Source organism: Bufo gargarizans, chromosome 9, assembly GCF_014858855.1.
Source record: "Bufo gargarizans isolate SCDJY-AF-19 chromosome 9, ASM1485885v1, whole genome shotgun sequence".
Taxonomy (NCBI): Eukaryota; Metazoa; Chordata; class Amphibia; order Anura; family Bufonidae; genus Bufo; species Bufo gargarizans.
Genome location: NC_058088.1, coordinates 85,351,873 through 85,378,328, shown reverse-complemented (window position 1 = coordinate 85,378,328; position 26,456 = coordinate 85,351,873). Strand labels below are relative to the sequence as shown.

At 45.5% G+C, this 26,456-nt stretch overlaps 1 protein-coding gene across 1 annotated transcript in view; it reads right to left on the bottom strand.

The window, feature by feature from the left end:
* AMMECR1 (AMMECR nuclear protein 1) overlaps positions 1-25,843 on the bottom strand; it is a 169,620-nt gene extending 143,777 nt beyond the window's left edge. Inside the window, exon 1 of the mRNA XM_044305880.1 lies at positions 25,740-25,843. The gene's annotated coding sequence lies outside the window, so the exon portion shown is untranslated. The remainder of the gene's footprint in view (positions 1-25,739) is intronic.
* Between the last annotated feature and the right edge of the window lie 613 nt (positions 25,844-26,456).

The following is a 26,456-nucleotide window of genomic DNA, read 5'->3' as shown; positions in this document are numbered from 1 at the left end:
TAAGAAAGTTCATTGGTCAGTGTAAAAGGGCCCTAAAGGGGTATTCCCATCTTAGACAATGCGGGCATATCGCTAGGACCCACACCTCTGGGACCAGCACCTATCTCTTAAACGAAGCCGGCAAAGTGTTGGCCATCAGTGCTGGGTCCGACCACCACCAATCGTTCCTATTGGCCCGCCGAAAATAGCCGAGTGATGCGCTCGGCTATTTTCTGAATCCCCATAGAAATTACTGAAGGGCAGCGGCGCATGCACAGTGCACCCTCCTTCACTTTGCCAGCTGGAACCTGCACCTATCAGCCAATGGGGCATATCCTAGCGATATGCCCCCATTGTCTGAGATGGGAAAATTCCTTTAAGAGAAAACTGTTTTTTCCCACCATCTCTGAAGTTGATAGATCATTTGTAATCCTGATATCATAATGTCTATTTACTCATTCTAATTATTGCCCTGATGTACCATGGAAAACTACGCTTTAAATGACATGATTTGTTTTGTACATGTACTTATTGGCATTGTATGAACAAAACATGGTTAACAACTTGTCAGATTGTTTAAGGTTGTCAGGAGATGGATTAGATCAGTGATGGCTAACCTCCGGCACTCCAGCTGCGATGAAAGTACGTCTTCCAGCATGCTCCATTCATTTCTATGGCGTTCTGAGAACAGTTAAGCAAGTGTACATCTTGGGAGTTGTAGTTTTACCACAGCTGGAGTGCCAGAGGTTAGCCATCACAGGATTAGATCCTGGAGGAAGCAGCCTAAAGGAAATACGTGTCTATTCAACCTCCTGCCCAACTAGGTACAAGTACAGAGAACCTTAGTCTCTGACCCTACCAAAGTTCTCTTGAGAGAAAGAAAGAGACCATAAAGCCATGCATTGGACTCGGACTGCAAGGGACTGTGCTCGTTTATAGCAGAAAGGCTTTGCTGTTGTAGAAGGGAAGATTGTTGTAACATCCTACCATACTTTGAGATTGATTGGCCAGCCGTATCCTAGTTCTGCACCCCTCAGTCCCGAAATTGCAGAAGGACTTAACAAGAACCTTATTTCATGTCTGTGGTTCCGCTGAGAGACTGCAAAGTGTCTTTAGAGAGAGGGAATACTCTAACCATTATCATTGTTACCGTCCATATGCTGATAATCACAGCATATTGCACTGTGACATACGGTGGAACTATGCCCTTTGTTGCTATCTGTACTACAATCCCTTATATAAACGTAGTAAAGAGATACTTTATTCTTTGCAGACAATGGGCCTAATCATTGTCTCTATTGTTCACCAGCACTGCCTTGCACCCATCAATGCCAGGTAGGAGCCTCAATACCAGGTTGTGCCCCAAGGGAAGAAAGGGTGCACCCTGCAGTAACTGCACAGCCCTAGGGAACACAAGAGGGGAGATTGCCACCATTACCCGTGAGTAGTACCACTTCCCTCAATGCCACAACAACCACTTCCATCCTCCACGCACTCTCCACCAGTCCACTGCAAGGCCCTATTTACACAGGCAGATAACCTGTTCATAGTAAGATCGGAAATATAGTAAGTCTGTACACATTATCGTATTTTCTGATGATTTTTTATTCCCATATGGTTTGCATAATAGCTGGCAGCATATCATCAATTACATGATTTATATGTCCACGTAAAAGGTATGCTCAATAACACATGAGGGTTTAATCGTTCATCATTTGATTGCTGGACACGGGGCAATGATCAGGAATGAACATTGATAAAAACGATCTTTTGGGCAATAATCGCCCTTTGTAAATGGGCCTTTAGATATTGAGTAAATTCAATGACATCAGCTAATCAAACTGGTACTTATTGTTAAAGTGTAATTGTCATTGTTTTTTTAAATTTATTTGTGTAATGTGTAGGGGCAGTGATACGGACCATTTTTTTAAAATATACTTTAATGACTGAAATCGTACATGTCTATTATGAAATAGCTTTAAAGTGGCCCATTTTGAGCCTTAGCAACGCTCCTCTGTCTTCTGTTTACATAACTGGGGAGACTTCCACAACACTGAGTGTGTTATGTAAACAGAAGACAGAGGAGCGCTGCTAAGGCTCAAAATGGGCCACTTTAGTGCTATTTTTCTAATAGAAATGTACGATTTCAGTGATTAAAGTATATTACAAAAATGGTCAGTATCACTGCCCCTACACAATACAAACTGTTACACTTTAAGGGCTAGTAGAAGTCCTGTGGCCTGGTCCTGTGGCATTAGTTCTAATCTTAGCGCATGTGCAGTACTGTCTATTGAGGCCAGGCCAGCGCTGTTCAGTGCATGCGCCAAGGCGAGAATTCACCTCACAGGCGTGGGATTTTAGGGCCAGGCACAATGACGCTGGGGACAGCCTGGACCTGTCAATCAAGCTAGAGTGGGGGGTGCTGGGAGGAAAAAGATGAGTAGCTATGGTGCACGGAGTGGCTCAGACCCATCCTTGGTGCACTTTAAGAGGCATTCCGGTTGTAAGAAGTGATCTATTGTCACAGGGAGCCACTGCTGAAAATAGCTATCTCCAGCAGTCCCTGCATTCATTTTGGGGGTACAGGGTTGCCGTTCTCATCATCAGTGTGGGTACCAGCGGTTGGACCCCAACTGATCTAATAGTTATTCCCTATTGTGTGGATATGGGATAACGTGTTACAGTGGGAATACCCTTTACATCCTGATTTGCATATAGATTAATTAAAGATTCAATTCTTTAAATTGCAGTCTCAGATCTGGCAGCAAAAGGTATGTGTGCAATAAGGGGAGGCAACCCTACCGGGCACGGTGGTTAGCTGTAAAGCAATTTTGCAGCTGACAGATGTCATTTTTTATGATAAATCTATGTTTTGTTTGTTCATCTCTCATTTATTATGCAGTTTATAATCCACTTCATGAACTGATGGGCAGCGTTTTGCCTGTTTAGACTAGTTTCTATAGCTATGTGATTCTTGGCAAATACTTAGCAGAAGACATGAAAAGCTCATTATGTAGTTACACAATATACAGATACATTGTAAAACCCAAGCAACTCCTCATCGAGCTACCTTTTCTTTGGTAATTGTTCGGACCTGCTTCATAAGATGCCGCTATTAGACATTCTCCATAACATTTTCCATAACCAAATTCATGAAACTGGCCTTGCAGACCCCCACAGTAGATACAGCAAAGTCCCATCCCCTGTTAATACTTGCTGCATGCAGTTGTATCCCTCAAACAATAGCAAATGTAGAGTCCTCCCTCTATCAATAGCTGTTGGCCGAACGAGTTGGCCGAGCATGTATGTGTTGTCATTGGGTCGAGATGAGAAAGCTGCTGTCAGGCAATTCTGGCAGTGGCTTATCTCCTGGCAGAACAAAAGGATCAGGCAAAAATATTCACATCGCCAGACACGTCTCTCCCCCTGACATCATCTGGAGCTCCCGCACACTCTGATTGCTGGCCGAACCCGCCATTCTCACCAGGTTCGACAAACAAGGGTTACATAAGTGCAGCGTCCCACAAAACACTTCAGCCGGCTCACTGCGCACAGTGCTTCTACTTCCGGCGGCTGCTACATGAATTATTATCACAGGGATCGCAGGTCAGTGAATGTTACGGAGCATTCGATTGCATAGAAAGGGGAATATAAATGTAATTTTAACTCCTAAGACTCCTGTGCCCAGCCTTCTGTCTCCCATGGAAGCACGAGTCAGAAGCACAGCGTCTGCACAGCCCGTCTTTTCTAATGGACGGATGGCCCTTAGCAACGCTCTTTTGAAGAGTGCTGCTAAGGGCCATTTCAGCCCCAGTTTTCTACCAAAAATAAACATTTTGGCTAAATAAAGTCTACTGCAAAATTGTTACCTATCACTTGCCCTACACTTTAGCAAAAAAAATAATTAACATGACAGTTATCCTTTAAAGTAAATCCTCAATTTGCCTGTAAAGTATTAGCATTAGAAGAATCCCTCCATTGACAACTGCCACTACCTGATAATAGGATTACCAGTGAACTTATTGTTATTTATGCTATACAAAGCGCTTCCCATTGATGAACTGCACCAACTGTCCAGAGACAACTGATTTAGTAAATGTTCAACTGGTTTACAACAAACAACTCCTCATTCTTACTACTACTACTCTCAACATTTGCACCTAACGGTGCTGGCGTCACAAACACAGGGGCCCAGCCGCAAAAGCACCTAACACTAATTACCATCAAGGGCACCTCAACTTACATCTGGCTGGTGTTCCCTGCAACCGAGAGTGCCCCGGAGGATTTCGTGCTGTCTTCCCATCCACTGTACGCCAGCCCAGGGAGGCATCTGCTAACCGTGAGTACATGAACTATTGCACCCATTGGCCCACCGTTAGCCTCACGTGTTTTCCCCTGTGGTTTGGTAGCATTACTTATGCATCAGAGGCTCCGTTAGGGGTCTTTGTCACAGATTTCATTAGAAAAGCATGACACAATTGTGCAGTAATACGCAGCATTTATCTGAGGCTACACCCCATTGTTCTCATGTCCTTAAAGCCTATGGACACCTTTGGGGCAATTTTTTTTGTTATTGCATTGTACTCATTTTGAGCAAAAAATATATTTTTTTTCTATTGGTCGTTATTAAAAATTTTCAGCCCCTTTCGCTGTACAGTCTTGACATTCTCTAGCAGCAGGCTCCGTGTTTATACTGTTTCCCATCAGGCAGCTCAGCTGATGGCTCCTTATCTCTGATCTCCTGACCTTATAAATGGGGATTGTAGCTCAATTCTTATCTTACTGATAAGAATATGGCTTAAAGAGGACCTTTCATGGATTTTTTTAGTTTAATTAAATACTTTTCCTTGCTGGGTACCCTCTGCTGATGCAGTCACCCTGCCTGTTTTTTTCAAATACCGCTCATACGCCCCGCTGTGCCCCCCTGCTGTTTTCCCGCTCAGTATGTTAATACTGAACATCAGTACAGGGAGGAGGAGACACCAGGGTTTCTCAATGGGCGTCTCCTTCTCTCTGGCTGTGCCGTGATCCAATCACAACGGAGAGCATCACAGCCAGGGAAAAGGTCAGATTTTTTTCCTCCCAGGCTGTGACGCTCTCCTCTGTGATTGGACCACGGCACAGCCAGGGAGAAACCCTGGCGTCTCCTCCCTGTACCGATGCTCAGTATTAACATACTGGGCGGGGAAACAGCAGGGGGGAGGGCACAGCGGGGCGTACAAGCGGTATTTGAAAATAACAGGCAGAGAGGCAGCATCAGCAGGGGGTACCTGGCAAGGAAAGGTATTTAATTAAACTAAAATAATCCATAAAGGGCCTCTTTAAATAAGTATTTATGAGCTGAGTAGTTCAAAGATAAGGGATATACTGTATGTAGCTTGCAGATAATGGATCAAAGAGAAAGAACTATTCTCACAGCTAGGCAAAGAGTTAACCCTTTATGACAAAAGCAGCTGAAAATTTTTAATAAATACATACATTTATAAATGAATAAGAGTTTTAGCCCAAGGTGAGTAAAATGCAATTTCCCCTGAAAGGGTTCATAGCCACTGCAATTTCAGCAGTTTACCCCACTCTTCACCGATTATTAACAATGCTCCTCTTTTCTCAGTGCTTCCCCTTTCCCTATTGTCAAAGCAGTGCCATCTCCCCTGCAGTCATAACAGTGTTCCATTTTCTCAGTAGTTACAGTAGTGCTCTCCCCACCAGTTACACCACTGCTCACATTCCCACCATAGTCAGTGCCTCCTCTTCCTTTCTTCCTGTAGTAGTAGGAGTGATGCCCACCTTCCCAGTAGCCACATCAAGGCCCCTCAGTAGGAATAAACCCCCCCCCCCCAGTGATCACAGCATTGCCTCCTCTATCTCTTTCGCTCGCAACAAGGCCTTCCACCTTTTCACCTTTGTTCACAGGTGGGCCCACCTCCATCCAAGCTGGTGACCACGGGAGTCCCACTTCCCCAGTAATCACATTGCGGCTAGCCCTCCTTTTTCTATTGATCAAAGCAGGAATTCTCTTTCCCTTTGTCTTTCATCAGTGGTGACACTAGGGCTTCCTTTTTACCTTTCCCTCTTGGCAGGACTGCCCCCTACTTTTTCCCCAGCATAGTACTTCAGGGTCTCTTTGTCTTTCATGGTATTACATCTTGCTTTAAGATTAAAATACATGCAGTGGGTACGGATATATAATATTATGATACATCTAGAAGGGTGCAAATATTTATTTCACAGCACTGAGTAATATTTCATTTCAACCTCTGTAGAATAGGGAATTACTCAGCAATGATGTGTCTAGTGCATAGGATCCAGGAACTAACTGCAAATCACTTCCTGAACACGTGCAGATCTTTAAACGAATATAATTGGTTCCATAAACCTTTAGCATATGATCATAATATTTCTAAAAATTTAACCTCAATCTTGTGGTTATTTATAATCAGTGCAGCAAGTTTCTTAGAATTAATTGGAAAATATGATTCCTCGTAAAATATAACCCAATGGCCATACTGTTACAATAAAAACATGAAGATTACATGCTTGCCTTTAGCAAAGCCTGCCAAATTAATATTAAATGGATTCTCCGACCCCCAAGCCAAAATTAATTAAGTCCTCCAATGTGTTTAAAATGAAAATAGAAACCCATTTACATCCGCGTATTTCCAGTGCCTCTGGTCTCCTGTGGACGTGTGACATCCCGTGGCCATGTGCACCACTGCAGCCATTCACTGACCTCAGCAGCGATGTGTCCCCAAGCATTACACTGCTGGTCTAGACCAGAGCGCTGGTGAATAGGTGAGTGGATTTTTCTTTATGCTGTGCACTTTGGGGACATAAGTTAATTTGCTTTGGGGGTCAGACAACGCCTTTAAGATATGGCCACACAAGGAGGATTTCCACTGCGGATTTTGCTGCGATACCACAGTGGAATATATTCTGCAAAACTGTCATGGATTTTGCTTTGGATTTGCTGTGAATTTCACTTTACACAGCAATTTCCGTTGCAGATTTTTTTTTACACAACTTGTGGATAGGATTGATTGGAATCTTACCCCGATTGCTGCTAATGTAAAACATTGCAGATGTTCTCCATGCGATTCCCCTGCTCAAAATCCATGTGTGGCCATACTCCATAGGGGTTGGTTCATCACAGACAATAGAGCCATTGCAAAGGGACAATACGTCCCACGGTGCACTTCTTCTAGTATTAGTGTAGCATTACATGTTGGCATTCAGATGAATGGCCTTGTGTCTGCAAGAGCCACTGCTTGTCAATGACTCTCTGCTTTAGCTCACTGAGAGGGTTTCCAGGTGTGGGAACCTTCTCTAAGATGTCAATAATATGGCCTTTAGGTGGCACAACCTCTTTAAATTATAATAATAATTTGGACCTAAACAGGTAATATTAATGTGATTCAGGGTCGGACTGGCCCACCAGAGTACCAGAGGGTACTCTGACAATAATGCACTCCTAGTAACACAAGGCCCTTAAGGTCCTATATACACAGAGGGTGGGCTCTGAGAATCGTTTCCTCTGATGGGCCCAATGTACTTAAGGCCTCCTGCACACGGCCGTGTGTCCCCGTGGTCGTATTGCACCCCGCATACGGCGGGTCCGCAATACACGGGACAACGGCCGTGTGCATTCCGCATCATGAATGCAGACCGATTCACTTGTCCTATCTTCTTGCGGAACGGGCGGATCGCAGACCTCATTCAAGTGAATGGGGTTGCGATCCGCATGCGGCTGTCCCACGGTCGGTGCCCGTGCATTGCGGGCCGCAATTTGCGGTTAGCAGCACGGCACAACCAGCACACTCACAGTTCGTGTGCAAGAGGCCTAAGTCTGATCCTGATTGGATTGTAATTGTTGTTTAAAGAGTGATCATTAAGGCCTCGTTCACACTTCAGTGTTTGGTCAGTCATTTCCATCAGTGATTTGTGAGCCAAAACCAGGTGCAGCTCTAAACATAGAACAGGAGCAGATCTTTCCCTTCTACCTAATGTCTATGGAGGCTCCACTTCTGGTTTTGGCTCACAAATCACTGATGGAAATCACTGACCAAACACTGAAGTGTGAACTAGGCCTAAGGCTGCTTTCACACAGTCAGTTTTGGTCACAGTTTGATCAGTGATCGTAAGCCAAAATTGGGAATGAAGCCTTAGTGCTGTATTACACCAACAGATAAGGCTACTTTCACACTTGCAGCAGAGGAATCCGGCAGGCAGTTCCATCGCCGGATCAGGCAAAATGTATGCCAACTGATCGCATTTTAAGGCCTCATGCACACGACCGTTGTGTTTTTTGCGGTCTGCAAATCGCAGACCCACGGAACGGAGCAACGGATGCGGACAGCACACAGAGTGCAAGAATGGATCCGTCTATACGTTTGTCATACGGACAAACGGATGCGTTTAGATTTTTTTTCACATTTTTTTCGGTCTGTGCATGCGCAGACCGGAAGGACGGATCCAGCATTCTGGTATTTTGAATGCCGGATCCGGCACTAAGACATTCTTATGTAAAAAAAATGACGGATCCGGCATTCCGCCATGTGTTCAGGTTTTTGGGCCAGAGATAAAACCGTAGCATGCTGCGGTATTATCTCCGTCCTGATCAGTCAAAAAGACTGAACTGAAGACGTCCTGATGCATCCTGAACAGATTGCTCTCCATTCAGAATGCATAGGGATATACCTGATCAGTTCTTTTGCGGTATAGAGCCCCTAGGACGGAACCCTATGTTGAAAAAGAAAAACGCAAGTGTGAAAGTACCCTTATCTGGCAGATTTTCTGACCAATCATTGGCCAGATGGCCTATTACACACACAGATCTTTTGTTATACACATCAACTACTGGTCTGATTGGACAGATATTGGTGAGGAAAATCTGTTGGTGTAATACAGCCCTAAGGCCTCTTTCACACGACCGTTTTTTTTTTCCGTTTTGCGGGCCGTTTTTTGCGGTCCGTATACGGTCCGTATACGGAACCATTCATTTCAATGGTTCCGCAAAAAAAACGGAATGTACTCCGTGTGCATTCCGTTTCCGTATTTCCGTTTTTCCGTTCCGTTTAAAGATAGAACATGTCCTATATTTGGCCGCAAATCACGTTCCGTGGCTCCATTAAAGTCTATGGGTCCGCAAAAAAACGGAATGCATACGGAAATGCATCCGTATGTCTTCCGTATCCGTTCCGTTTTTTGCGGAACCATCTATTGAAAAAGTTATGCCCAGCCCAATTTTTAATATGAAATTACTGTATACTGTATTTGCCATACGGAAAAACGGAACGGAACGGAAACGGAACCACAACGGAAGCAAAACACGGAACAACGGATCCGTGAAAAACGGACCGCAAAACACTGAAATGGACATACTGTCGTGTGAAAGAGGCCTAAGGCTGAGTTCACACGAGCGTGACAGATTTGGTCCGGATGCGTTCAGGGCGCGTTCAGTTAAACTCGCACCATTTTGCAAGCAAGTTCAGTCAGTTTTGGCTGCAATTGCGTTTAGTTGTTCAGTTTTTTCCGCGCGGGTGCAATGCGTTTTGATGCGTTTTTCACTCGCGTGATAAAAAACTGAAGGTTTACAAACAACATCTCCTAGCAACCATCAGTGAAAAACGCATTGCATCCGCACTTGCTTGCGGATGCAATGCGTTATTAACGCAGCCCCATTCACTTCTATGGAGCCAGGGCTGCGTGAAAAACGCAGAATATAGAACATGCTGCGATTTTAAAGCATTGCAGAAGTGATGCGTGAAAAAAAACGCTCATGTACACAGCCCCATTGAAATGAATGGGTCAGGATTCAGTGCAGGTGCAATGCGTTCACCTACTGCATTGCACCCGCGCGGAAATCTCGCCCGTGTGAACGCAGCCTAAGGCTGGTTTCACACGGGCGTTGCGGAAAAATGTGCGGGTGCGTTGCGGAAACACCCGCGATTTTTCCGCGCGAGTGCAAAACATTGTAATGCGTTTTGTACTCGCGTGAGAAAAATCGCGCATGTTTGGTACCCAAACCCGAACTTCTTCACAGAAGTTCGGGCTTGGGATTGATGTTCTGAAGATTCTATTATTTTCCCTTATAACATGGTTATAAGGGAAAATAATAGCATTCTGAATACAGAATGCTTAGTATAATAGCGCTGGAAGGGTTAAAAATAAATAAAAACGTTAACTCACCTTATCCCCATGATCGTGTAGTTCCCGGTCGGTCTCTTCTTTAGCTGTGGGCTTGGGCTGAATGACCTTTGGTGATGTCAGATCACATGCTCCAATCACATGGTCCATCACCATGGTGATGGAGCATGTGATCTGACATCACCACAGGTCCTTTAGTCACAGCTAAAGAAGAGACCGACCGGGAACTAGGCGATCATGGGGATAAGGTGAGTTAACTTTTTTTTTTTTTTTAACCCTCCCAGCACTATTATACTAAGCATTCTGTAGTCAGAATGCTATTATTTTCCCTTATAACCATGTTATAAGGGAAAATAATACAGTGAATAGACTGTCACCTAGAACCCATGCGTGAAAATCGCACCGCATCCGCACTTGCTTGCGGATGCTTGCGATTTTCACGCAACCCCATTCATTTCTATGGGACCTGCGTTACGTGAAAAACGCAGAATATAGAACATGCTGCGATTTTCACGCAACGCATAAGTGTTGCGTGAAAATCACCGCTCATGTGAACAGCCCCATAGAAATGAATGGGTCAGGATTCAGTGCGGGTGCAATGCGTTCAACTCACGCATCGCACCCGCACGGAAATCTCGCCCGTGTGAAAGGGGCCTAAGGGTGCAGACACACGATCAGTTTCCTGCATGCAGTTTTAGAAGCCAGAATCAGGAATGGATAATTAAAGGAGAGGAAGTATAAAGGACAAATACATCTTTTCCTCTTTTTTTGTTTTATTCACTCTTGGCTTTCTAAACTGCATCTAGAAACTTAAAGAGGACCTGTTGCCAAAAAATGCCATGCAATCTGAAAGCACCATGTTATAGAGCAGGAGTAGCTGAGCGGATTGATGTATATATTTGTGGGATATGATTAGGGTGGCCAGACCTCTGGTTTTAGGCCAGACCTCCGGTTTTAGGCCAGACAGTCCGGTTTTCTGTCTCCCTGTCCTCCGTCCGGCAACGTGCCTGGACGGACACAGGGATGTCCACCCTCTCAGTAGCTCACGCTCAGACAGCAGCACTGTGCTGTCTGAGCGTGAGCTGCAGCAACTGAAAGAGGCTTCTCTCACCCCCAGTCAGTCACTAGAGCCGCAGACATGGCTCCCTGTGGCTGACTGAGGGGAAGAGAAGCTTCCCCCAGCTCACCTTCCCATCAGAAACTTCTTCCCCTTCCTCCCCCCATTCCGCTTGGCGATGGGGGCATGGCTTCACGGAGGCAGGGGAGGGCTTAACAGCGGTGGGCGTGGTTTATCGGTTTGGGGACATGGCCGGTGAGGTCCGGCTTTCTTGGGTGAAGCCAGTGGCCACCCTAGATAAGATTCAGTAAAACTTGTAATTTGGACATTTACATTTGCAGCCCTGTGAAGATCTATCGGTACAGGAGGGAGGGGTTATCAGTGACTGACAGCGATCTCTATGCACACTTATACACACAATGCTACCAAGCACTGATAACCCCTCCCTCCTGTACTGATAGCTCTTCACAGGAGGTAGAAAAAGCAGATATATAAATGTATAAGTTACAGGTTTCATAGAATTTTTTCCCACAAATATATACATGAATCCGCTCAGCGTCTCCTGCTCTATAACATGGTGCTTTCAGATTACATTGCATTTTGTGGTGACAGGTTCCCTTTATCCACGGAGCCGTACCCTAAATAAGGTATAAAAGAGATATATTTTAACCTGTTCTGTGTCTTTGAGCTGTATCTTATTTTGGCTCACAATAACTGATGGGAATCACTGATCAAACACTGACCAAACACTTAGGGCTGTTCGCACAAATGTATTTTCTTTCCATGTCCGTTCTGAATTTACTCCGTGTGCATTCCGTTTCTGTATGTCCGTATTTCCGTTGTGCAAAAAAATAGAACATGTCCTATTATTGTCCGCATTACGGACAAGGATAGTGCTGTTCTATTAGAGGCCAGCTTTTCTCGGAATGCATACGGACGTCATCCGTATTTTTTGCAGACAGCGAAAATACATACTGTGTGAATGCGGCCTAAACAAGTCATCAGTGATTCCCGACTACTTTCATTGTTTTATTCAGTGAGAAGTACACTGTTTGTAGCATTATCATTTATTTGTAAGGGGAATTTGTTCCTGTAAATTAATGTTTGCAGGAAACTTATCAAACGGTTTGTTCTCTTCTAGGTTTCAGTCGGTGTAACACTTGCATGAATGCTGATTTTCTATACAGAGATTTTTAAATGTTAAATTCCTAAACAAGATAACAAATACTTCTAAGAATTTATCCTCTTATATAAACTAGCCAAAACTTGTATTCATTAAAGGGGTTGTCTCATTTAGCCTTTTTCATTCCCAGATTTACGGAAGCAGAGTAGCATGTTCTGCTATGCTGTGTGTGTAGCTGCCTTTCACTACGATGGGAGTTAGGCCCCTTTCAGACGAGCGAGTTTTCCGCACGGGTGCAATGTGTGATGTGAACGCATTGCGCCCGCACTAAATCTGGATCCATTCATTTCAATGGGTCTGTGTACATGAGCTTTGTTTTTCACATATCACTTGTGCGTTGCGTGAAAATTGCAGCGTGTTCTATATTCAGCGTTTTTCACGCAACCCTGGCCCCATAGATGTGAATGGGGCTGCGTGAAAAACGCATTGCATCCGCAAGCAAGTGCGGATGCGATTTTCACTGATGGTTGCTAAGAGATGTTGTTTGCAAATCTTCCGTTTTTTATCACACGCGTTAAAAATGCATCAATGCGCATTTCACCCGTGCAATTTTTTTTTTACGCAATCGCAGACAAAACTGACTGAACTTGCTTGTGAAATAGTGCGAGTTTTCCTGAACGCATCCAGACCTAATCCGTCTGAGCAAGGGGCCTTATGGAAATCAATAGCCACACAAGCTCCTAAATCCTGAAGACGCCACATACAGTATGTGGTGAAACATGTCGGGGTTGCTTTGCTGTTCTTTTTATTTTTAAAAACCATTAGTGCTGTTAGGTAAGGGGGACGACCTACAGGCATCCCTCTAAATTTGACTGTAAAAAAAAAACAGGATTGCAATAATAAGTTGAGGATACTTAAGAAATGGATTAGAACAAGCTAAGGGTGGGTTCACACTAGCCTTAGGGATTCCGTTATGGCTTTCCGTTATAACAGGGTTATAACCGAAAATAGTGGAATCCATAAGACGGAAGGACGGATCTGTTCTTCTGCCCATAGACTTGTATTATGACGGAATGCAAAAGGTAAGCCTTTAAAAGGTATTCCGGTTGCTTTCCGTCCTAATAGAAGTCTATGGGAATCAAAACTGATCCGTCTGGGTCCTGTTATGCAAGATGGAAAACAAAGTCCTATCGACCGTCTTGCATAACAGGACCCAGACGGATCTGTTATGCTTTCCCATAGACTTCTATTAGGACGGAAAGCAAACAGAATGCCTTTTAAAGGCTTCTGTTTTGCATTCTGTCTGGGAATCCCTAACGCTAGTGTAAACGCACCCTAACTCAGATTAAATAAGGATGGAATTTTAGAGTAGCAAGCTGTAGCAAGCGTTCTACAGAGCACCAGAGCACAATGGAACTCAATGGGAGAACCCGAGCATTAAACCAGGCACCCCGTGGTCTGAAGAGGGGAGGGGGTCTGGTTCACAGGAAAAGGTCAGAAAGTGATGGAAACACCACTGAAATGGTTCGGGAACAGCATGGGGAGGATGTCTGGATGCATCTTGGACTCCCAGGTCGCTGCTGGGAACAATGTGGTCCAAGTAGTACGCCACTTTTACAGACTGACAATAATTTGTACAAAACCGAAGATAAAATCGATTTAGAAGAAAAATTGTTAGGAAACATTCTTTCCTGTATATTTACTTGTATATAAAGTGTTTAAAAAAATTACAGGGATGCTCAATCTGCGGCCCTCCAGCTGTTGTAAAACTACAACTCCCACTCTGCTGAAGGCTGATAGCAGTAGGCTGTTCAGGCATGCTGGGAGTTGTAGTTTTGCAACAGCTGGAGAGCCGCAGGTTGAGCATGCCTGCACTAAGTGAAAGGCCTACCAAAAATTACAAGGAACCGACACTCCAATACACCCTTTATTACACATAAAGGAGGGCATCATACACACCGTTGAAAACTTATGATTAATGGCCTGCTGGTGACCCTCAAAAACATTAGGAGCAAGGGCCTGCTGGTGACCCTCTAAAACAGGCATCCTCAAACTGCAGCCCTCCAGCTGTTGCAAAACTACAACTCCCAGCATGTCCGAACAGCCTACAGGTATCAGCCTACAGCAGGGCATTGTGAGAGTTGTAGTTTTACAACAGCTGGAGGGAAGCTGTTTGAGGATGCCTGCTCTAAAACATTAGGGGTGAGGGTCTGCTCTAAAACATTAGGAGCGAGGGCAGCCTAATAAGCATGTTGATATGATGGAGGAGGAGGACGAGAAAAGGAAGATTGAACCATATACCCTTTTTTGTGGTGGAAGGGGTGCATGGCAATACAGTGTATTCAATATACCATAAAAGCCACATTTAAAGTGCCTTTATGTTCATCAGCTTTCCTCTGGTGGAATAGAGAAGTCAGGGGCAATCCAGGCCTTGTTCATTTTGATAAGAGTCAACCTGTCAGCATTTTCAGTTGACAGACGGATGCGCTTATCAGTTATTATTCCCCCAGCAGCACTAAATACCTGCTCTGAAAAAACGCTGGCAGCAGGGCAGGCCAGCACCTCCAAGGCGTAGAGTGCCAGTTCGTACCACGAGTCCAGCTTGGACACCCAATAGTTGTAAGGCACAGAGGGATCACTGAGGACGCTAACATGATCTGCTACGTACTCCTTCAGCATCTTCCAAAACTTTTCTCTCCTTGTGACACTAGGCCGCGCATCAGAGTGAGGGTGCTGGTCGGGTGTCATGAAACTGTCCCAGGCCTTGGAGAGTGTTGCCCTGCCTCTGTTGGAACTGCTGTGTGTTTCCCTCGTATCCCCTCCTCGGTTGCATAAGGAACTACGTACTCTGCCGCCAGCGTTGTCAGCTGGAAATATTTGGAACAATTTTTCCATAAGGACCTTCTGGCACCATTTTGCTAGTCCTCTCCACCACAGGAATGAGAGATGAGAAGTTCTCTTTGTAGCGGGGGTCGGTGTTGGAAAAATGCGTATTACGCGAGGGTCACGGGAAAGGCAGCATAACATAAAGTTAGCCATGTGTGCCAGAGTTCCAACAGACAAGACTTAGCTGTCCTCATCAGGAGGATGACTCTCAATCTCCTCATCCTCTTCCTCCTCTTCAGCCCATCCACGCTGAACAGATGGAATAAACCTGCTATGGGTACTACCCTCTGTAGCGGACGCAACTGACTTCTGCTTCTCCTCCTCCTCATCATCATCCAATTCGCGCTGAGAAGACGAACTAAGGGTGTACTGTCTTCCCCCATTTTCAACTCTTCCACCTGCAAAGCGTCTGCCTTCATTGTGAGCAGCGAGCGTTTCAGTAGATACCGAAGTTGGATGGTTACGCTGATAATAGCGGCATTGCCGCTTACCATCTGTGTTGATTCCTCAAAGTTGCGTAAAACCTCACAGAGGTCAGACATCCATGCCCACTCGTCGCTTGTGAATAGTGGAAGCTGACTGGAAAGGCGACGACCATGCTGCTGCTGGTATTCCACTACTGGCCTTTCACCTTCACCAGTAGCTCAGGCAAATTAGGGTAGGTTTTGAGAAACTGTTGAACCACTAAGTTGAACACGTGGGCTAGGCATGTGTGAGCTTGCCTAACTTCAAAGCCGCCACCAAGTTACGGCCATTATCAGACACAACCATGCCTGGTTGAAGGTTCAGTGGCGAGAGCCACAGCTCAGTCTGGTCCCTTAAACCCTGCCACAGCTCTGCGGCGGTGTGCTGTTTGTCACCTAAGCAAATGTGTTTCAGCACAGCCTGTTGCCGCTTCCCCACTGTAGTGTTACACTGCTTCCAGCTACTGACTGATGGCTGACTGGTGCTGCAAAATGAGAATTCAGAGGTGGAAGTGGAGGAGGAGAAGGGGGGGTTGCAGCCACTTATGTAGGTGGTGGCGGAAATCCTGATGCAAGTAGGGCCCGCAATCCTTGTCGTCAGTGGCACCTGTGCCATTCCAGGGTATGACTCGCTCCCGGCCTCCACAACGTTCCCCCAGTGAGTAACGAGGGACAGCCGCCGCCAACAGTTGCAGGCCTGTTTGGTGTGGCCCGCCTTCTCCCTTTTGCCACCCCACTGCCTCTTCCAGCCTTTTGCGGTGCTGCGGATCCCTCTCCCTCTGTACTGCTGTCTTTGCTCGGCTTGCGACCTTCCCAGGTTGGGTCAGTGATTTCATTGTCCACCACATCCTCTTCCACTTCCTCACTCTGGTCATCCTCCTGACTTGTTGACCTAACAAGAACCTCACTTATTGACAACTGTGTCTCATCCTCATCATCAAACTCTTGAGACACTAATTGCTATTGACTTATTGGCAACTGTGTCTCATCATCATCATCATCATCCACCTCGTGAAACACTAATTGTCGTTCATCTTCTTCTGACTGTGGATGCTCAAGAGTTTGGGAATCAGTGCACAAGGTCTCCTCATGTCCCTATCCAAGCGCGCTTGGCGAGAGGCCCAAATCAAGGAATAGCAATGAAAAGAGCTCCTCGGAAAAATCTGAGTGTGGGATCCCTTGTTTGCCAAGACTCTCCATGGTGGGAGGAAGAAGGATCAGGGAGAGGATTTTGTTGACCAGACTCTTGGCTACTGAGACTGGACTTTATGGAAGACAAGCCCTGCAAACTGAGACATGAAGCTAGGTATCGTGGATGAGTGTGTTTCTTGTGCTCTTACAGCAGGCACAGTTTGACCGTGCCCAGGGCCACGGCCTCTGCGTGCACCATCAGCAGCACGCCCACTTCCCCATCCCTTACTGCTTGCCTTGAGCATATTAAATGGTATATATGCTTGCAAGTATGTCACACGTACAGTAACGCAGGTTTTGTAAGTGTATGCGCAAATAAATTACAATGAATGTCACAGATATTTAGGATGCACAAACGTTATACAGGAGATGTAGCACAGGTAATGTCCTTGTCACCAGCGGCAAAAAAATTACACTGAATGTCACAGATATTTAGGATGCGCAAAACGTTATACAGGAGATGTAGCGCAGGTAATGTCGCTTTCACCAGCGGCTAACAAAAAATTACACTGAATGTCACAGATATTTAGGATGCGCAAACGTTATACAGGAGATGTAGTGCAGGTAATGTCACTGTCACCAGCAGCGAAAAAATTACACTGCATGTCACAGATATTTAGGATGCACAAATGTTATACAGGAGATGTAGCGCAGGTAATGTCGCTGTCACCAACGGCTAAGAAAAAATTACACTAAATGTCACAGATATTTAGGATGCGTAAAACGTTATACAGGAGATGTAGCACAGGTAATGTCGCTTTCACCAGCGGCTAAGAAAAAATTACACTGAATGTCACAGATATTTAGGATGCGCAAACGTTATAAAGGAGATGTAGCGCAGGTAATGTCACTGTCACCAGCAGCGAAAAAATTACACTGCATGTCACAGATATTTAGGATGCACAAATGTTATACAGGAAATGTAGCGCAGGTAATGTCGCTGTCACCAACAGCTAAGAAAAAATTACACTGAATGTCACAGATATTTAGGATGCGCAAATGGAACACAACAGATGTAGCAGAGGTGGTGTCACTGCCAGGTTGCGCTAATAATATTTATTGCAGCCATATAAAACAATAGTCCTTAAAAGGACTTTTGGATCTCTAACACCTTTTAACACTAAACCATGCCTAAAAAAATTTTTTTAATTCATGTCCCTACACTATCTGTTAGTTATGCTGCAGCTCGCCCTGACTAAGACTGAGCTGAATTGGCTATATAGCACCCGAGACGCGTCACGGCCAGCCAGTAACTGTGATACAAGTAACCAACATGGCTATGGCATTACAGTGAGTGCCAGTACCTCCCCATACGTTTATTGGCTGAGTAGCAGCCAACAAACGTGCGGGGAGGAGACTCGAGCATAGCGCTCAAGCACACGCAGTGTTCAGCCAAGCATGGTGTCAAACACTATTCATTAAAAAGGGACAGTGCATGGACAAAAAAGCTAGTGAAAGCTAACGTACATTTACGGCTATAGACTTCACTGTATGTGTTTTGGGTTATATTGCTTCTGGTGCCCTTCCACACTTTAGAAACTGACTGGCCATTTGTTAAAAGACTGCATCCCGCAATTGGGTGCAATAATTGCAGAAATATTGATAAAGAAATGACATGCCTTTGGTCAGTTGGAAAGATTGCATTGTATAGCTAAAGAGAGACTCAGAGGGGACTGTTATCATTTCTACCCCCTATACACAGCATTTGAGAACATTCTACTCTGTGGTATATTTCTTAACTGTGCCCATTACTTGGGCTTGTACTGTGATACCCATCATCCCCTGCCCATTAGCTGTAACCAGGCACTGGAACTACACAGGTCCATCCATGTCTGGTCCCTACAGCGCTGCTCCCATTCACTTGAAGGCCACACTCAGTGCCCAGATGTGGCCCTCTCCCATGATGAACCCAAAGCTATTACTTCTGCTCTGTACATACATATGGCATATAATGGAGCATGGTACAGCAGCATGCACAGTCGCTACAGCTCCTTATTAGGGAGACATATGTCTCTTTGCAAAGGGTCAAAAGGACAAAAACACACATCTTTATATAAAATTAGAAGCATACCCTAGGTGGGCCCATCAGCTTCAATCTGTCCTGAGGTTTATAGGTATCGAGCATATGGACAATGATATATAACAATTGGTACACATAGTACATTTATTGAAATTGTTGTCTGGAACCACAGCTGAGGCCAGTGATTGCCTGCAGCATTCATGTCTGTTGATGTGACGTCAATCCTGCAGCACCAAACCCTGGCGGTAGCATTGGGTTGGCACTGCTTAAACGGAAGGGTACTTCTTTTAATTTTTTATACAATTTTACACCATTGAGCCATTTTTGTCTTGATCGCAGACAACCCCTTTAATGTAAATGTCATGTCGTAATGTTCAAAGGGGTTGTCCAATGAAAACTATTCTAACTTTTTCAAAGCAGAACATGGATATGAATATTTTTGTAATTGCATGTAATTAAAAATATAATATTGTCACTAAGTTATTCAAATCAATCTGTATAGTGCCACCTACTGCTTGTTTTTTCTCTTATGTCTCAGTCCACCTTGCTGAGGTGGTCACACATGCTCACTTATATCATTCAACTGTCGCAAGCCGTATCTACTGTTAGAAGCTGCGACAGTTGCAGGAAGTGAGCTGAATTAGATAGGACATGTCTCCTGAGAAAGGACATGCCCTTGAACGGCCAGCTAAATCGAGCAGAGGAAGAGAGCAATGCGCAGGGAGCTTTCTGGATTCATGCACAGGGTGGATTTGTAAGAAGGAGGTCGTCATGTACTATATGATGCCTGATTTTCATTATTTTCATTAATCATGAAATAACCCCTTTAAGTTAAATTGTTCAATTCAATAGAAAAAAAAGCCTGGTTATCATTAGCGATGTTCATCCAGTTTTCCCTCTGAGCATAATACTCTTCAGATGACAGATAATCAACATTCTACTTGTCATTTTCCATTGCAAATGATTTATAATATAATTGATTTCACTGCGGAATAATATTCTAAACTATACTAAAATGAAAATAAATTACACAAAGAAGGGGATGTAACTTCTGTTCTCCAGAAGGTAATTTAATCAGAGGGAGTTGAATAGGGTAGCTTCCTTCTCACGCAAAGGATAGACGCATGACTCAGCATCGGCTCCATGACAGTGAGTGAATAATGGAGCGTCATATCATGTGAACACAGGCAGTGTTTACTCTTGGTCAAATAAAAGGTTTGAAAAACAATAATAAAAAAAGCATATGCAAATGATAACAGGGAAAACTTGTGACACGTCAGAGCTACACCCAGATATGCAGAATTTGCTCCCCTGCCCTCTTCATAGTTATACCAGGTTAAGGCTACTTTCACACTAGCGTTCGATCGGATCCGTTCTGAACGGATCCGATCATAATAATGCAGACGGAGGCTCCGTTCAGAACGGATCCGTCTGCATTATTTTAGCATATAACAGCTAAGTGTGAAAATAGCCTCGTACGGATCCGTCCAGACTTTCAATGTAAAGTCAATGGGGGACGGATCCGCCTGAAGATTGAGCCATATTGTGGCATCTTCAAACGGATCCGTCCCTATTGACTTAGGCTACCTTCACACTAGCGTTCGTCGGTCCGCTCGTGAGCTCCGTTTGAAGGGGCTCACGAGCGGACCCGAACGCAGCCGTCCAGCCCTGATGCAGTCTGAATGGAGCGGATCCGCTCAGACTGCATCAGGCTGGCGGCGTTCAGCCTCCGCTCCGCTCGCCTCCGCACGGACCGGCGGACCGCGGAACGCTGCTTGCCGCGTTCGGGTGTCCGCCTGGCCGTGCGGAGGCGTGCGGATCCGTCCAGACTTACAATGTAAGTCAATGGGGACGGATCCGTTTGAAGATGCCACAATATGGCTCAATCTTCAGGCGGATCCGTCCCCCATTGACTTTACATTGAAAGTCTGGACGGATCCGTACTAGGCTATTTTCACACTTAGCTGTTATATGCTAAAATAATGCAGACGGATCCGTTCTGAACGGAGCCTCCGCCTGCATTATTATGATCGGATCCGTTCAGAACGGATCCGATCGAACGCTAGTGTGAAAGTAGCCTTACATTGTAAGTCTGGACGAATCCGCACGCCTCCGCACGGCCAGGCGGACACCCGAACGCTGCAAGCAGCGTTCAGCTGTCCGCCTTTCCGTGCGGAGGCGAGCGGAGCGGAGGCTGAACGCCGCCAGACTGATGCAGTCTGAGCGGATCCACTCCATTCAGACTGCATCAGGGCTGGACGGCTGCGTTCGGGTCCGCTCGTGAGCCCCTTCAAACGGAGCTCACGAGCGGACCGACGAACGCTAGTGTGAAAGTAGCCTAAGGCGCCACACAGTAGTTATGCCCCCGTAGTGCCCCCTTTACAACAGTGAAGCCCCTTTAGTGTTAATGAAATAAAAATGAATACTCATATAGCCCATTCTACTGATGAACGGAGCACATCATGCTATCCTCAGCAGCATGGGCAATGCACCATCGCACCTTCTGAGCTGAGGGATGGCCCCCGGCCTGTACGCTTTCATTTTCAGCTCAGCTGGCTTGATGAACTCACGGCATTTTGCCTGCTGCGGGGGAGAGTAAAGATTGCTAAAAGGTGTTGCAGGGAGCTGACGGCTCCCTGCTTTACCAGTACATCCAACTATAGCTACATGCACACAACCGTATGTGTTTTGCGGTCCGCCAAAAAACCCGGGTGACATCCGTATGCCATCCTTTTTTTTTTTTTTTTTTTTTTTTTTGCAGATCCATTGTAACAGTGCCTAAAATGGACAAGTATAGGACATGTTCTATTTTTCTGGCGGGGCTATGGAATGGACATACTGACGCGGTCAGCACACAGTGTGCTTGTCTGCATTCTTTGCGGACCCACTGAATTGAATGGGTCCACATCCTATCCGCAAAAAAAACTGGACGGACACGGAAACAAACAACGTCCGTGTGCATGTAGCCTATATCTGTGTCCTCCGGATACAATGGAAATCAAAACATTCCTCGGCCATCCTGGACTGCAGAACAGCCGCCAAAATCTGGGACTGTCCGGGACAGTAGGGATGTATGGTCTTATAGTGTTTGCTGTTATAAAGACAAGCCCTGTTAAGCCATATGGACATCATAGAAGGGGGTTCCCTGCTATTCTCATATGTTATATGGACTGCCTTCATGTCATGCTATGTACTTCTGCAGGGGAAATGAGAGGTTGGATGCAGCTTTCGATGATGTTAACAGCTGTTCTTTTGGGGTTAAATAAGCCCGACCTGTCAGCTTCTTTTTATAATGGAGTTATCTTAGTGAGACAACCCCTTTAATAAGGATAATATATTTGGTAGTGTTGCTTTTATCATGAACAAAAATATACACATGATACTTGTTATGAGCGGGTGCGGACACCTATTGTCACTGACTTGTGTAGTGTCCCACTATGTAAATGTGGGCACTACTCAAGGGTCAATTGGGCTTCGTTGTTCTCCACCTCCTGTGGAACATGGTCATGGTATTTTGTATCGCATTTTAATGTATGTTGTCATATTATCTCCTGTGTCCCAGGCCTGTTAGGGGTGTAGTTCCTCCTCCTAGACACTAGAGGGAGCTAGGGAACCCCCTAGTACGGTGATGGCTAACCTCCGGCACTCCAGCTGTGGTAAAACTACAACTCCCAAGATGCACACTTGCTTGGCTGTTCTCAGAACTCTATGCAAATGAATGGAGCATGCTGGGAGTTCTAGTTTTACCACAGCTGGAGTGACGGAGGTTAGCCATCACTGCCCTAGTATATATAGTTAGGCCCAGACAGGAAAGAGGCAGTCCAGTCTAGTCCAGGAGGCTAAGTAGCTCAGTCTAGCCTGCCTGAAGTGCTGAGCAAGTGAAGCTCAGAAGTTAATCCAGGAGAAGAAGTTGCCTCCTGAAGATATCTAGTACCTTGAAAAGTACAGAGCGGAGCCACCTTTATCCAGCCAAGTAGAAAGCTGAAGGGCAGAAGGATATTTACAGCAAGAGGATTTACACCAGAGGAAGGTTTCCCTACCCAAGGATAAAGCCAGCTATAGGGCATACGGGCCTTGGAGAAAGCCAGACAGGATCTGAAGAAAATACAGCCTGATCTGTGAGTGTTTATTCCCTCTGAGTATCTTGCAAGAACTTTGCCTGCCATTTATGTGAAGCCTGCCTGTTATCAAGTCCCTGCATATGGAACTAACAGAAGCCTGTATATAGTTGAACTGTTCAGTAAAAAGGAGTTCTGGTTCACTACAACTGTGTGTACCTCAATTATTCCTACAATAAATTGGTGTGCCACCGTTACCGGCACTGGCCTCACGAACTATAAGAGATCTTGCCACAGGCACACTAAACCTGCAACACCCAGGGCACCTCACCTACCACCGGCCTGGTCCCTATACCCAGAGAGTGCCCCAAAGGATCTATGTGCCAGCCTCTCCATCACTGCTGTACGCCTGCCCAGGGTATATAAAAACTGTGAGTACCAATAGCAACCCTCGGTCTGTTAACTGCCCCTGTGACCTCACCATCGCTCACCCTGCAGGACTGGCGTACTGCACTTGGCTTAGGGCTAGTCCTAAGGGTGTTATCTAAGTGGCCCCCTGGTTTTCACCCTTTCAACCCAGATCAGGGATCTGGTCTTCACTGCAAGGGAACAGCCAGGATGCTATCTGTTGGAGTCGTTTTCGTTCACTGACAGCTCAATTGAGGCAGGTCAAGAAGCACCTGTGCAAAGGGGATACGTAGAATCGTAGTCAGTGGACAGGTTGAGGTCTGAGCAGGCAGAGTTCGTTCAATCAGGTAAACAGGCTAAAGATAGGGGCAGGCAGCACAGGAACCGTCCGATAAACAGACAGAGGTCAGGGTGTCTGGAACAGGTTAAACACAGTCAATAGGCAGAGGTCTGGTACGGAAGATCAGACCATACTAAACACCTTTGCAGGGACTAGGCAAGCTAGTAATTTTTTTGCTCAGGCATCCTCCCATAGGGAAAGGTACCTTCAATCCCCAGAGAAGGTAAGCCATAGGATGAGGACTGTATTAGGACAAGCACCAGCTGACCCTTTAAGAGCTGGAGAGTTAAGCCTCATTCAAACATCCGTGCTCAAATCTGTGAGAAGGTAGTGATGCATCCGTGAAGCTCTCCGTTAGGCATCTGTGTTGGGTCCGTGTTTCAGCTTTTTGCTGTCCATGTGCCATCCGTGTTTCACTGATCCTGCACAGCTGAATTTTTTTTTTCAAAGCATCTCTTCCTAATGATCCGTAAAACATGGATGCAACACGGACCGTGCTAAAACACTGATGTGTGAATACACGCATTAAAAATGAATGGAAAAATGTAGCAGCACAACGATAACAAAATCTAGGTGTACAGAACCTTTTTTGTAGTGGTGGAGCCAGCAGTGTTGGGAGCCAGTCTGAAGCTCCCCCAGCTAAACGCTAAACTTGTAAAGAGACCGCAGCGCTCACTTGTCCTCTGCATTCCAAAATGTATCCACCAACTTAGTTCACTAAGTTGGTGAATACCTTTTTGAATGCAGAGGACAAGTGAGTGCTGCGGTCTCTTTACAAGTTTTGAGTTAAAATGAATGGGGACGTGAGTTGTCCGTGGAGACCACGTGCAGCACACGTCCGTGGAACACTGACGTGTGAATGAGGCTTTAGTGCAAGCATGCATGTAAGGGGACCTCTAGTTCAAATCCTATAGCCAGTAGGACTCCTTGATGGTCTTTCACTCTAGAAGTCTCCTTTTGTCAGGAGGGGACCCTGGCAATAAGCTGATCACAGGGTTCAGCTGCTAGGGTCCTCAGCAATCATCTCTGGAGCCACCCTGCAAGAAGCGTTCAGTTCCCCTGCGGTGTCACCACAGGGATACCGGTAATTAAATGTTGTTCCTTAAAATCGATAGGCTGCTTGTGCAATGCATGAAGGTGCTGGGTCCTGAAAGACACAGGCTAAGACTTATGTGTCTGCACCTCTACGGTTACTTTCACACTTGTGTTATTCTTTTCCGGCATAGAGTTACGTCAAAAGGGCTCTATGCCAGAAAAGAACTGATCAAGCATATCCCAATGCATTCGGAATGGATAGAAATCCGTTCAGTTTGCATCAGTATGCCTTCCGTTCAGTCACTGTCAGGCTTTTTGGCCGGACATGATACCACAGCATGCTGCGGTATTATGTCTGTCCAAGATGCCTGATTATTCGCCGGATAATTCCCATTGACTTGCATTAGTGCCGGATCCAGCATTGCAAAACTAACTGAAGGACGGATGCGCAGACCGGGAAAACTGTGAAAAAGACTGCAAGACTGATCCGTCCATCCGCATGACAAGTGGAGAGACGGATCCGTTCTTGCAATGCATTTGTAGACGGATCCACACCCGGCGGATCCGGCAGGCAGCTCCGATGACGGAACTGCCTGCCGGATCATACTAAGGCTACATGCACACGACCGTGCCATTTTTTTTCGGTCTTCAAACCGCGGATCCGTAAAAAACGGAAGTCGCCCGTGTGCCTTCCGCGATATGTGGAACGGAACGGGCGGCCCATTGTAGAAATGCCTATTCTTATCCACAAAACGAACAAGAATAGGACATGCTATATTTTTTTTGCGGGGCCACGGAACGGTGCAACGGATGCGGACAGCACACGGAGTGCTGTCCGCATCTTTTGCAGCCCCATTGAAGTGAATGGGTCCGCATCCGAGCCGCAAAAACTGCGGCTTGGATGCGGACCAAAACAGCGGTCGTGTGCATGAGGCCTAACGCTAGTGTGAAAGTACCCTACTCCATATAAAAAAGTGCCACAATATAGCGTAACGAAATGTTCGCCAAACTTGGTTGAAAAGTTGTCGAGCTTACCTTTGTGGACAGGACTGGGTTAAACTCCATTCATTTTATTTCTGCATTTCCCTCTACCAAAGTTCCTTTCACGACCAGTGTAATCGGATTCCTTATGAAATGGTAATCTCTCTTAAATTAAAGAAATGAAAATTCTCCGATACCTTAGCATATTACATATTTTATATTCTACTGTTTTTCATTTGTTTGGAAAGTATGCACTTAAAACACATGACAAACAGTCTGACTCAGTACAACTAGAACATTGTGTTTGCAAGTCACACAAAGAACAAGCTGTAGTGCGAGATAAATACAGTAAAGCTTGTGTTTGTGAGTAATCCACCTCCAAATGGTTATGTATTCTATAGGCCCAACCTCCGTGCAAAGTCATCACTTATATGGCCCATACACACGGCTATAGTTTTGGTCCACGTTTTTTGCAGACCAGAGGCGGACCCATTCATCTAAATACGTGCGCTGCCTGTCTGTTCTGTGGCCCTGCTAAAAAGTTGAGCATTCCTTATTTTTGTCTGTTTTGTGAACAAGGATAGGACATTTTTATAGAAGTTAAAAAAAGATGGTGGCCTGCGCGTGGCTGGGATCTGTGTTTTGCGCACTGCAAAACACTCATGGCCATGTGTATGAGCCCATACGCTCATTGATAAAAAAAAAAAAAAAGTGTTGGATTGTTGTAAAATTCGCCATGCAGTTATGCCACAGACAGATATGTAAATGAAT